Source organism: Anabrus simplex, chromosome 2 (assembly GCF_040414725.1).
Source record: "Anabrus simplex isolate iqAnaSimp1 chromosome 2, ASM4041472v1, whole genome shotgun sequence".
NCBI classification, from domain to species: domain Eukaryota; kingdom Metazoa; phylum Arthropoda; class Insecta; order Orthoptera; family Tettigoniidae; genus Anabrus; species Anabrus simplex.
This window is the reverse complement of record NC_090266.1, coordinates 831,734,512-831,745,047: the sequence shown is the minus strand read 5'-3', so window position 1 is coordinate 831,745,047 and position 10,536 is coordinate 831,734,512.

The following is a 10,536-nucleotide window of genomic DNA, read 5'->3' as shown; positions in this document are numbered from 1 at the left end:
TTAATTAAGGCCACGGTTTCTTCTTTCCAGATCCCAGCCCTTTATTGTCCCGTCGCCGCCGTAAGACCTATCTGTGTCGTGGCGATGTACATCAACTTGTAAAAAATGGTAATCAGCTGCTGAAAGACACTGCACCGGTTGAAAGAGTTCAGGATACATTCGCTCTTCATGCAGTGTCCTACATATGGTCCTAGTTGTTACTGTACCGGGCGGTACAACTCCATGCCGCTTATTTAAAATTTGCGCCAGTTGAAACTCCTCTGCTGGAGGAAGTCTGAACTTTATCTACGGTATTAATTTTCTACTTTCTCAGAAGATGTCACTACCTGGAAATTTTGGAGTTTTTGAACTGTGTCATTTTCGACGTATTTTTGTTTTGCTTGTAATAAGAAGTGTGAACTTTCTCTTCTAGAGGACACTACTGAAGATCAACAATAGTGCACCCTAGTGCGGAGTGAAAGAACTGTTTTTTCGGAGAAAATTTAATTTCAAAAGTTTGTTCCTTGCTAAATTTCTTTCAGTCATTGTTTAAGTTGGCAATATTAACCCTTTCTTTCCCCTTCTTTTGAATTTAGCCAATCCCGAATTTCTTGAATTAATTTTCCACCAATTATGTGTTTCTTCTTCATATTGTGTAGGGGTTTTCTTGGTTAGCCAATAAAGTTTTTGTGGGAGGGTGTTCTCATTCCCCAAACGCCTCGAACTTTCCGCGAGAGTATATAAACTGCTGATTTTAGGGTCTCCGGGCCACTTCTGTTCCATCTTTTCGTGTGTAAAGTACATAGCAGGGGGCGGAAAGCGCCTCTTTCTTCGGCGGCAGTCAACAACCAGGTAATGGCCGATTAATTACTTCTTTTCTTGCTTGCTCAGCAGTTTAACTCTCGGGGCGGGTCCGAAGTTTTTCCATTATGTAACCTTCCTTAAAATGTAAAGAAACTTGTACATATTCTATCTTTTAAACTACATATTGGGATAGGGAGTGCTTAACCCTCTCGAGCTCCCACTCATATTGTTTTGAGGTGAACTTATTTTCTCAACCTATTCTTCCTTAACATTATGTAAATTTGTTTCTTTTCTAAAGTCACCTCCGTAGTATGGGATTAGCCCTTGCATCAGTGGCCTAGAGCCAAATTAGGTTTTGAAACAAATACATTAGGAGTGCAGGTCGCCTCCTCTCAAACTGTTATTTTAGAGGTCATGTAATTACCCTTTTTCATTTAATAGACCTCAGTAGGTTGGGTATGTTACCCCTGTGTCTATGTCCTGAGAGGACAACTTGAAGGTGGAGTTTGGTGTGGCCTTTGAGAGGCTTAAAGTTTGAGAGCGTGTGGCTCTTTCTTGAAAATTAAGTGTTGTATGCCTCGAGGAGGCTTTTCTGTGTAATTTGGAGCAAGTGCTCTTGAACATGAATGGGGTTTTCGGCCCCTCTGGTAAAACTTATTTTGGAGTAAAGTTGGGCTAATTGCCCAAGCATTGTGAATTCGGGGCTCGAAGCCCAAATACTTTAAATACTATAATTGCACCTTTTGTTGCCTTGCTACTCTGTACCTGCCGTAATTGTTATTTCTTAATTTTGAAAAGAAAATATAACCTTGTTAAATTTTAAATTAATTTTACTTTCGTAGCTTGAGACCTGTTCACCACCCCGCACCTTCTTTCACCTCTAACTACCACAAAAACACGGTAACAAGTGGTAGCAGAGCGTGGTTGAATGGGTTTCATTTTAGCCCCTTTTGACGGTTAAACATTGTTTTGATCCGAACTCTAACCATTTTCTCAGTTGCTGGAATTTTTTGAGTTTTTCAAAATTGTTCTGTCATCATGCCCGGCCCTCGCGATGTTCTCCATCTTAACTATTTGCGCAAGAAGGAGTTGATCTATGAATTGACTATTAGAAATGTGCAATCTGGAGGCACGGTTGCGGTAGACACAAACAAGCTTAGAGAGTCCCTTGATTTGCCCATTTCCATCCCCACCTTGGGAGAGAAAGAAATTGACGACTCTCTTTCCACGATCGTCGAGAATATTACTGGGCTAGCATCTGTAGTTAGTTTTTTGATGAAAATGATCCTTCTCCTAATCAAATTAAGCGTGTGCAAGCCAGGCTGTTTCATTTTTCAAATAGAGTTAACGATCTGTTGTCTCTAAAGCTGAATGACGTTCAGAAGAAGGAAGCTAGTACGCTGCTTGAAAATATTTCTGAATTATCTAGCAAGGTCACTCAATTGTTAACTGGGGAGGTTCCTCCCAAAAGCGATCTACCCACTACAGTGAATGTAGGTAGCGAGGAAGAGCCTCCTAAGGGAGAAGTAAATAGGAAAACCATCGCTGCTCAAACAACCTCTGCCCCATTGGACGAGTCTGAACGCCGTAACTCATTAAATAATGTACGTTCTGAATTAACTTCCTTGCCACTGAAACCTTTACCTACTATGTCACCCGGGTTCAGCAGTTTGCCTCATCCATTGGCAATGTTGCTCAGAGGTATCTCTAAGTTTTCCGTTAATACCACCAGTGAAGTAATTCCCTTTTAAGATTTTTAGTTGAATTTCAGGATCATGCCCTTGTGTTTTCTCTTTCTCCATGACAAATTTTGCAGCTAATTTATCCTTATGCAATTGGTATTCTCTCTGACAAAATAGTAAGAGCCATAGCCGAACAGTCATCTATTGAAGATTTTCATGCACACTTGCTTGCAAATTTTATTCCCGCCCGCGCGAGGTCATCTCTGATTCAGAAGTACTATTATCGAGTACAGAGATTGGATGAAAATCTGGCTGATTTCATACAAGACATTAAGTTTTATACTAGGGTGTTTGCCCTTCATTTTCCTGAAGATCAGATTGTACAGGCTATTGTAGAAGGAATTTCACCACCCTATAGGTCATATTTGTGTTTCGCGGCGTGCCCGCAAACTTTCTCTGAACTTGAAGCGTTGGCCGTCTCAGCGGAAGGAGTGAGATACGCCGATTCCTTGCGTGTCGCGAAAGAACCCCCGCCTTCTTTTAGTAATACTCGGCCTCCACCTCGCCGATCAGTCACACCTCGTAAATGTTATGCTTGCGGGTCGCCTGACCATCTTCGCAATAAGTGTCCACTGATCAAGTCTAGTAGGGCAAATAATGGAGCTGGTTCATCACAAGGCTGTTTTAAATGTGGGGCTTTCTCACATATCGCCAAGAATTGCCCAAACTCAAATAGCACCCCCTCCTGCTCAACTTCTGGTGCAAATTCCACCAATGCCAATAATAAAATGTGACTAGCGGCTTCGGCTGAGTCGACTAATTCTGCTTCCCAAGGCTCAGCCCCTGGCAAAAAGGTCGTGAATTCAGGGAACGTTCAATTTGCAAATCCATCTTTCGAATGCCCCAAAGAATGTCTTAGGATTGCGGCGGATACCCCCGCACCTGTTCCTTCTCTTAAGATTGAGTTAAATAACGAGCCTATAACCGCTCTATTAGATTCAAGCAGTGTTTGTTCAATTATTTCGGACCAATGGTATTCAAAATTGAAGTCTGTTTGTAAATTATCTGACTATGGCTCATCTACTGTTCAATATGTTTCGGCTAATTCATCTCCATTAGAAATTCTAGGTTCTGTACAGGTCAAAATTCGCATTTTTAAATTTACATGGAAAACCAAACTGTTTGTGGCTAAGCACTTGTCTTGCCCCATCATACTGGGAGCGGACTTCATTTCTCACACTGGTCTTGTGCTCGATCTTCAGAGTAAGTCGTGCACATTCAAATTTGCGTCCAATTGTAAAATTCCCTTGTTAAAGTGTAATTCTTTATCATGTTCATCTATTTCGCCTACCCAGGATGAGATGTTGTTAGACCTTAGACATCTACCTGAGGAGCAGGCTGATAGTATTCGTAAATTATGTCAGTCATTTCCAGAGGTGTTCTCGGATACTCTTGGTGTTACTGACCTTATTGAATACAAAATTGAGGTCACGGATTCGATTCCTGTCCGTTTTCCACCTTATAGGCTATCTCCACCTAAAATGAAGGCTCTGAAAGAAATCATCGATCAGATGTTGAAGGACGGTATTATTAGGCCCTCTAAGTCGGCGTATTCGTCACCTATTTTTCTAGTCCCGAAACCCCAAGGAGGCTTCAGGCCTGTCATTGATTATAGGGCTCTCAATCGGAAGGTGGTGTTGCAATCCGTGCCCCTTCCTGACCTTCATTCTTGTTTTTCATGGTTTCGTAAGGCCAAGTTCTTTACTATCTTGGACTTGAATCAGGCCTATAATCAAATTCCCCTTGCCGAAGAGTCTAAACATCTTACAGCGTTTGCCACGGACTGGAACTTGTATGAATACAACCACGTGCCGTTCGGGCTCCCCACGGGAGCAGCTGTACTCACTAGGCTACTAGATAGGGTCTTCTCCGACATCAAATTTGAGTACTTATATCACTACTTGGATGATGTCGTCGTATTTCCAGAGACTTTTGAAGAACATCTAGATCACCTGCGAGAAGTTCTCGATCGCCTTCGTAAGGCTGGGTTAACTGTCAAGTTGTCCAAGGTTGCCTTTGCTAAGCCCTCTATGTCATTCCTAGGGCATATTGTGTCACCTGATGGTGTAGCAGTCGAACATTCTAGAACACAGGCCATCCGTGATTTTAGACCTCCCAAGGACATTAAAGGTATCGCCAGGTTCATTGGTATGGTGAATTTCTTCAGGAAGTTTATTCCTAACTTCGCTAATAGAGCGGCGCCATTGAACCTTCTTCGTAGGAAAGGCATCAAATTCGAGTGGGGACCTTCTCAACAAGCCGTTTTTGAAGATCTTAAATTAGCTCTCTGTAATGGCCCTGTCCTTGCTATGCCTGATTTCTCAAAGAAATTCATTGTCCAAACCGACGCGTCGTCGTCAGCAGTAGCTGCAGTCCTTCTTCAAGAGACTGAACTAGGGAGGCGACCCATCGCCTATGCATCTAGGACCTTGTCGGCTCAAGAAGCCAAGTATTCTATCTATGAGCTCGAAGGTTTGGCAGTCTTATTTGCCTTAGAAAAGTTCCGTCTCTATCTTGAACATGTCAAATTCGACCTGGAGACGGATAATCAAGCCTTAAGCTGGGTCTTAGGTAGGCCGCGTCGTACTGGCCGTATAGCCCGTTGGGCCATCCGTATTTCTGCCTTCCAATTCGATGTCAGGCATATCAGAGGCACCGAAAATGTTATTGCTGATGGACTCAGCCTTATGTTTTCCAACGACGTCGAGACCCATGAACCGGTCGACAGTTCATCACCTTCCGAGTCCATACTATCTGATGTTAATGCCATCTTAACAGATGCTCCCATGCTCTTTAGGGATATCGAGAAATACCAACGTGAAGATCCGACGCTGGCTCCAATAATGGAAACCCTTTCTTCTGGGGAACATGTGGTCCCTTATATTCTGAGGAATGGTGTTTTATGTTGCCCATCGAGGCATGATAAGATGATGAAAGTTGTCGTTCCAGCTGTTCTTGTGCCTATGATCTTCAAGTACTATCATGAGACCCCATTAGGGGGGCATCTTGGAATCTTTAAAACTCGTGAAAAGATTCGTGAAAGGTTCATCTGGAAGGGTATGGACGGTGAAATCCGTGAACTAGTAAAAGCTTGTAAATCTTGTTTGCTCAGTAAACCCACCATGTCCACCAAGGTAGGCCTTTTGTCTTCGCATCAAGCGTCGCGCCCCATGGAACGCCTGTATATTGATTATGTAGGACCCTTCCCCCAGTCAAAGGGAAATGCCAACAAGTTCATCTTTGTATGCGTAGATGGCTTTACTAGATTTTCCTGGTTATTTCGGACTAAGCTGGCTACCGCTCAGTCCACCATTACTTGCCTAAATTCGATTTTTGCTTCTTTTGGTCCGTGCCAATATATTGTATCTGATAATGCTAAGGCTTTTACATCTAATTTATGTCGTAAATTCTGCTTTGACCTGTCCATCTCTCATGTGACAACTTCTGCTTATTACCCTCAACCATCTCTGGCTGAACGGGTTAATCGTAATCTCAGGTCCGCGCTTATTGCCTATCATCATGAAGATCATTCCAGGTGGGACACGTCCCTGCATTGGTTAGCTTTTGCTTTGAATTCGGCGGTTCATGAATCTCACAAGTTTACTCCAGCTTCTTTGATGTTCAAGTTCGTTCCCAACACGCCGCTCTCTAACCTCTGGTCTCTGAGTGACATTCTACCCGAGACAATAGATCCGGATAATATTAAAGATCTTTGGAAGAAGGCTAAAGCCAATCTTAAAGTCTCTCATGAAAAGGTTAGGGAAAGATATGATCGTGGACGGAGACCCACCCATTTGAAGGTAGGTGACCAGGTGATGGTCAAGAATTTTGTTCCCGCGGGCAAGCTTGCCCCCAGATTTCATGGGCCGTGTATCATTCTAGATTTCCTTACGCCGGTCACATTATTATTAAGTAATCCAGCCACCGAGAGGATATTTAGGGTTCACCTGTCACAGGTGAAACCGGTGTAATTTCTGGGTTAACTTGCTTCATATAATCGTGAAAGGAATATGAACGTTATATTTTTTTTAGTTTTCACTTTTAAGGCATTCTGCCCCTTCTATAATATTTTGGTTTCATATGTAAGTTTTTGTAAACCTTCCCCGCACGGTTAAACTGCCGTCCTATCCTTGCCACGGCCATTACCACGCTCCCGTCTCCTGCTCCACTACACACAGTGGCTCGCATCTGAAATGAATTTCTGCACGCCGCTGGCCCCTCAACCTCTCCACAAAGCCTGTGCCCTCAAAAAATGATGATGGTCCAACAATTCTGCCGCCTAGCTTTAATGTTTCAGTGCCCCCGCAGCCGCGCGGCGCCGTGCTGCGACTGGGTTAGAGGAAGAGCCCCCTCTTCCCCAGCGAGGACCACATGTGCACGGCGAGCCGGAGCCCTCCTCTCGGCCAAGGCTGATGTGCGGCGCACGACCTGCTACTGGCCCGCAGCCTGTATATGTTCACCGCGGGCGCGGCGTGCTTCAACACCTCTACTCCTCTCATAGTGCGGGCGAGCGGTATCTCAGGGTACTTGAGGGGTCCGAGCGGCCTCCTCTGGACACAAGCTGCAGCGGCCGGTCTGGCCATCCACTTTAATTAACTACATGGACAATTACTATCAGCAATTACTATACCTGAGAATTCAACAACAATATCTGGTGGACTTAGAAAATTTTTCCTCAACTTTAAAACTAAAGTTTTCCTTCTCAATTCAACCTTCTACAAACATTAAGACAGTACTTCCGCTGTTACTAAAAGAAATTTTGAAACTGAATCAAACTAAATTTCAGCCATTTCGATAAATGCTTCTGCAATCAATCTTCATATCCACATCATAACCTGGACCTTGTTTTCAAACAGATTTCATGTGTCACCCCTGGAGGAACCTTTGGGGGGGGGGAGGTCTGTACCGGGCGGTACACCTCCATGCCGCTTATTTAAAATTTGCGCCAGTTGAAACTCCTCTGCTGGAGGAAGTCTGAACTTTATCTACGGTATTAATTTTCTACTTTCTCAGAAGATGTCACTACCTGGAAATTTTGGAGTTTTTGAACTGTGTCATTTTCGACGTATTTTTGTTTTGCTTGTAATAAGAAGTGTGAACTTTCTCTTCTGGAGGACACTACTGAAGATCAACAATAGTGCACCCTAGTGCGGAGTGAAAGAACTGTTTTTTCGGAGAAAATTTAATTTCAAAAGTTTGTTCCTTGCTAAATTTCTTTCAGTCATTGTTTAAGTTGGCAATATTAACCCTTTCTTTCCCCTTCTTTTGAATTTAGCCAATCCCGAATTTCTTGAATTAATTTTCCACCAATTATGTGTTTCTTCTTCATATTGTGTAGGGGTTTTCTTGGTTAGCCAATAAAGTTTTTGTGGGAGGGTGTTCTCATTCCCCAAACGCCTCGAACTTTCCGCGAGAGTATATAAACTGCTGATTTTAGGGTCTCCGGGCCACTTCTGTTCCATCTTTTCGTGTGTAAAGTACATAGCAGGGGGCGGGAAGCGCCTCTTTCTTCGGCGGCAGTCAACAACCAGGTAATGGCCGATTAATTACTTCTTTTCTTGCTTGCTCAGCAGTTTAACTCTCGGGGCGGGTCCGAAGTTTTTCCATTATGTAACCTTCCTTAAAATGTAAAGAAACTTGTACCTATTCTATCTTTTAAACTACATATTGGGATAGGGAGTGCTTAACCCTCTCGAGCTCCCACTCATATTGTTTTGAGGTGAACTTATTTTCTCAACCTATTCTTCCTTAACATTATGTAAATTTGTTTCTTTTCTAAAGTCACCTCTGTAGTATGGGATTAGCCCTTGCATCAGTGGCCTAGAGCCAAATTAGGTTTTGAAACAAATACATTAGGAGTGCAGATCGCCTCCTCTCAAACTGTTATTTTAGAGGTCATGTAATTGCCCTTTTTCATTTAATAGACCTCAGTAGGTTGGGTATGTTACCCCTGTGTCTATGTCCTGAGAGGACAACTTGAAGGTGGAGTTTGGTGTGGCCTTTGAGAGGCTTAAAGTTTGAGAGCGTGTGGCTCTTTCTTGAAAATTAAGTGTTGTATGCCTCGAGGAGGCTTTTCTGTGTAATTTGGAGCAAGTGCTCTTGAACATGAATGGGGTTTTCGGCCCCTCCGGTAAAACTTATTTTGGAGTAAAGTTGGGCTAATTGCCCTAGAAGTGTGAATTCGGGGCTCGAAGCCCAAATACTGTAAATACTGTAATTGCACCTTTTGTTGCCTTACTACTCTGTACCTGCCGTAATTGTTATTTCTTAATTTTGAAAAGAAAATATAACCTTGTTAAATTTTAAATTAATTTTACTTTCGTAGCTTGAGACCTGTTCACCACCCCGCACCTTCTTTCACCTCTAACTACCACAAAAACACGGTAACAGTTACACCAACAGCATGTGTTATACTACGCGTATGGCGCCCGGGTTCATCGTTTACCATGCTCAGGATATCTTCTTCCGCGTCTAAAATTAGACGTGGCAGTTCAGGCCCTCGCTTTTCATAGCATGATATAACAACACCTTTATCGCGAACACACCGCACTACAGCAAGTATCGTTGCTGGATTCGGCACCCGTCTGTTGGGAATCCTTTCCCGATAGATTCGTGGAGCGCGACCCGCATTCTGTTCTGCCTCACGATTCACTAGCAATACTACTACTACGACGTAACTAACGTACGAATAGTACGGACGATAATTCGCCTCTGTGACAGCCGTTATGCAGGTGAAGGTCAGGGAGGCAGCTCAGACCTCTAGTCAGGTTTCATGTAGGGGCGAGAAACCGTCTAACCCAATCCCCGTCGTTAGGAACAGCAGACAACGGAACCGGCACCTGACACGTGTAGTACACTTGTCGAACTGCTTACGTTGAATGTTCTCCCACAGTGTGATTTCATTATCATGGATTTTTAGGAGAAATGCTCGCCGTCTGCAGAAACACCGCGGACTTCATTTCTTCATTTTCTTATAATGCACAAAATAGCTCAAACATAAAACCTATAGAATGTCCGGTTAGTCTGCTAGGCAAAATCGTGTTGAAGTGTAAGTAAAAAAATTTTCTTACGTCAAGGAAAGAATACATGGGGGTAGGATGCGCAAATGAGTAGTATCAGAATTGAACTGTCAAAGTACATTGAACGTTTTTCTTCATACCAATGAGGGACATGTTATAAAAGTAAATAAGTTAAATGTACCTTCATTTCGTGCTTCCGAACGAAAAGAACATGTGTAATGTTAAATTAAGGCATTCTAACTTACTGCTGATTTTGCAGTGCTTGTTAAATGTATCAAAATAAAAGTTGCCAGGTTGCGTGGCTCAGAAGGTTCAAGCACTGGTTTCATGAACATAGCAGGTTCAATCCTGAATCATTCCGGTGGTATTTGAAGGTGCTCAAATACATCCGCTCTGATCGGTAGATTTACAGGCACGTTAAAGGATACCTGGGGGAAAAATTCCGACACCGCGCTTCTCCATTGCGGCGTAAACACCACCACCAACAACATCATTATTATTTTACTATTATTTTTCCCGGGTATTCTGCGGAACGCATAGGTGAAAGAAAGTGCGGGCTTGAATGGGTCTATCTTTGACTGTCAGAAGACTAATTTAAAATGTTGAAAATAAGGGTTACATTTATTTTGATTTCTTTTCAGAAATAAAAATGTTAACAATCAATTCGCTTTGCGAATACAGGGTTAAAGAACTAATTAGTTAAATCAGGAACAAGGTAGGTAACATCATAAATCATATATTAGGAACCTGGGCTTGTCGTTCTTTAACTTGACAACTTAACAAGAGCACTGAGGCTTCATCTCTAACACATTCAAGGAGGAAGATCTCCCAATTTTCTTTTACAGGATATTTCATATCAATGATCAAGAGCACTTTTACTCCAAAAAATAACATGTTCCGGCCTTCCAAAGGCACCAAGTTTACCTTAAAAGAAAGAGCCTACATGCTCTACCAATTCTACCAAGGAGAATTCGCTCCCAAACCCTTACAGC